The sequence below is a fragment of the Oxyura jamaicensis genome, chromosome 4 (assembly GCF_011077185.1).
Source record: "Oxyura jamaicensis isolate SHBP4307 breed ruddy duck chromosome 4, BPBGC_Ojam_1.0, whole genome shotgun sequence".
NCBI lineage: Eukaryota > Metazoa > Chordata > Aves > Anseriformes > Anatidae > Oxyura > Oxyura jamaicensis.
Genome location: NC_048896.1, coordinates 85,996,470 through 85,999,675, shown reverse-complemented (window position 1 = coordinate 85,999,675; position 3,206 = coordinate 85,996,470). Strand labels below are relative to the sequence as shown.

The window sequence follows — 3,206 nt, the reverse complement described above, 5'->3', positions numbered from 1 at the left end:
CTAGATATATATCTAGATATATAGATATATTATTATATATAGATATTTTTATATATATAAAACAAAAATATATTTTCAGCAAGAGTAACAAACGGAGCTGGAAAACATTTCCATCTTCTGTTTAGAAGATTTCAGGAGAAGGCCTGACCTGAAAATCCATACTAAATGGGATATTGCTAGGGACTCCTTTATCTTGGTGTGTCACATTTGACACGGCTGATGTATTCTCCCCAGTTGCTCAGCAATTAAAGAATGCTTTGAAGATGTCAAAGACCAATTTTGTAGTACAGGCCTGGGCTGAAGTCTTTTTCCATCCCCTAACTATGCTGTGATCTTAGGTGAGGATTTCCACTGTTCCACTTTGAGAGAATAATTAAAGGCAAAAACTGAGACAAGATTGGACCTAGGGTCTCCTGAGTATGAAGTCTGTCATTGTAGTAGAGATCTTCTCTCCATTTTCAATTTATCTGGTTTGTTTTTTTTTTTTTTTTTTTTTTTTCCTCCTGTTAGTTCTTACACTGTTTTCTAATAAATGTTAATGAAAGCAGATTGAAATTGCTGAAATACTGGAATTCTGGTTATAAACTGGGATCACATTATTCTATATAAATTATATAAATATATATGTGTATTATCTCATAAAATAATCAAAGTTGGAGAAGCCTCTGGAGAAACAGTGTGACCAGCAGGGCTAGGGAGGTGATCGTCCCCCTGTACTCGGCTCTGGTGAGGCCGCACCTCGAGTACTGTGTTCAGTTTTGGGCCCCTCGCTACAAGAAGGACATGGAGGTGCTCGAGCGGGTCCAAAGAAGGGCGACGAAGCTGGTGAGGGGCCTGGAGAACAAGTCCTACGAGGAGCGGCTGAAGGAGCTGGGCTTATTCAGCCTGGAGAAGAGGAGGCTCAGGGGCGACCTTATCGCTCTCTACAGATACCTTAAAGGAGGCTGTAGCGAGGTGGGGGTTGGCCTGTTCTCCCACGTGCCTGGTGACAGGACGAGGGGGAATGGGCTAGAGTTGCACCAGGGGAGTTTTAGGTTAGATGTTAGGAAGAGCTTCTTTACTGAAAGGGTTGTGAGGCATTGGAACAGGCTGCCCAGGGAGGTGGTGGAGTCACCATCCCTGGAAGTCTTCAAAAGACGTTTAGATGTAGAGCTTAGGGATATGGTTTAGTGGGGACTGTTAGTGTTAGGTTAGAGGTTGGGCTCGATGATCTTGAGGTCTCTTCCAACCTAGAAATTCTGTGTGAAATTCTGTGTGAGATCATTTAGTCCAGCCCCCATGCCCAGAGCAAGGTCAGCAGCAATGAGTTGCTCAGGACTGTGGCCAGCAAGGTTTTGAGTATCTCTGAGGATGGAGACTCCACAGCCTCTCTGGGCAACTTGTTCCTGTGTTCACATCTTCGTAGCTTAAAATATATTTTTAATGGAAATGAAATGTATTGACTAGGGGGGGAAAAAAAAATCTAGTTTGCTCTCTGCATAATCATGGCCAGCCAACATTCTCCTCCTCTCCCTCCTCCCCCTCCCCCCCCCATATTTAAGGAATTTCTTTGGCTCAAATAGTTGTCATCAATACTTAATTCCTTGTTGTGTTTATAGACAACATCTCTTTCCTTCTGAGCTTCTGCTTTTCTAGGCTTTATGCTCTGGTCTTCAGTGAACTTGGGACAAATCCTTAGCTTCATACAGCCTTGTAGGTCTTCATAAATTCAGTACCCACTGGAATCCTACACAAAACATTTTATGAAGAGGCTGGCTGGGAACCAGCTTCATCATAACAACAGAAAGGTAACAGCTGATAAACTTGTGTTTAAACAGCATGACAAATAATACAACTTTGCAGTTTCATTTTGAGATATGTGAGCATGAAATTTGGTAACTATTTTTTAACTGAAGGTAAAAATACATTCTCAGATCACAATTTAAATCGAAAGATCTTCAAAAGATTTTTTTTTTCCTCTGAAAACAACATAGTTTATTCCCTCAACAATTTAAATGATTGCAGAGTTCTCATTGGAATCTGAAATCTCTTCCAATTCACTTTTTGTCTGGGTGGTATTTCGGCAGTAACATGTCACTGTGCCCAGTGCGTAATGCAATGGAAGCCACTTCACTTTAGCAATAACTTAATTAAAGTGAAGCTGGAATATTGGTATTGCAAACACTATTACAGAAACTCCACAAAAGCTCATAATCCATAGCACCACAGTCATGTCTCAGCTGAATCACTCTCAAGTGTCTGTCACTGGATGACATTCATTTGCCTAATAGCTGATAGACCTATCAAGTTGCCACATAGGCCTAGTTGTCTCTGGTTTGCAGGCAAAGGCAGAGGGAAGTCTGGAGGTTCTCCTTGGCATGCTGACAGAAATACTTTACAGATAGTGTGAACAGACGTCAGGAAGAGGAAACGCTGTGATGCACTGACTAGTTCTTGTACCAAGTGAAAACAAGTGCTTGTGGCTCTCAGAAGGTATCTGCCATTCCCAGGTTCAGATCTGGCTTGAAGAAGCAAGGGACTCTTGTGTCTCTGTCTGGCACCCAAGCACAAGTGTGGCCGTACCTCCAGGAAGATGGCTGCTTTAGGAGCAGGCAGTGTGTGTGCCTGCAGCTGTTTGTTGTTGTTTGTTTGTTTTGTTTTTGTTTTAGGAAAAGAACACGTGAGCAATGTCATGGGTGAGACATACTGATGGTAGAGGCTGCTCTGGCTCTACTGAGGGATTCTGCCAGGTAGGAGCCACCACAGTAGCTGCCTGCTTATGGTACTGATCTGAGTGCTGCTAAAAAATGCTTGTGCCTGCTGAAAACTGAAAGACAAGAAGGAGGCAGAAGATCCTGAGGCACTGTGCACTCTCTGGGGCTCCCAGTTGACCTTCCATGGCTGTTAAGGGGAAAGGGCTGCCCAGGCCTACCTGTGTGTGCTAAGAGCTGCACCAGGCATTTCCCAAATGCTGTGAGCTGTTGGCAACCTGAGCACTGGAACATCTTGTTCAGTTCAGCAAGGTTCACACCTCTGCTTTGAATTATCTCCTGAGTCCCTTACAGATGGCAAGAGTAGTACTGTGTGTGCGGCTCTTCATCATGGTAGACAGGCAGCCCAAGCCCTTCGTGGGGTGTCCACCAGCATGAGGGCAGCTCAGAGCACTGGGACAGAGACACAAAATACCTTTCATTGACACGCCTTGCTGATTAAAACACAGGGAAAGT

At 43.7% G+C, this 3,206-nt stretch overlaps 1 long non-coding RNA gene across 1 annotated transcript in view; it reads left to right on the top strand.

The window, feature by feature from the left end:
- The window catches only part of LOC118165488, a 10,303-nt gene extending 7,109 nt beyond the window's left edge, over positions 1-3,194 (top strand). The window contains exon 2 of the long non-coding RNA XR_004750072.1: positions 2,649-3,194. This is a non-coding gene — a long non-coding RNA (uncharacterized LOC118165488). The remainder of the gene's footprint in view (positions 1-2,648) is intronic.
- Positions 3,195-3,206: the final 12 nt, after the last annotated feature.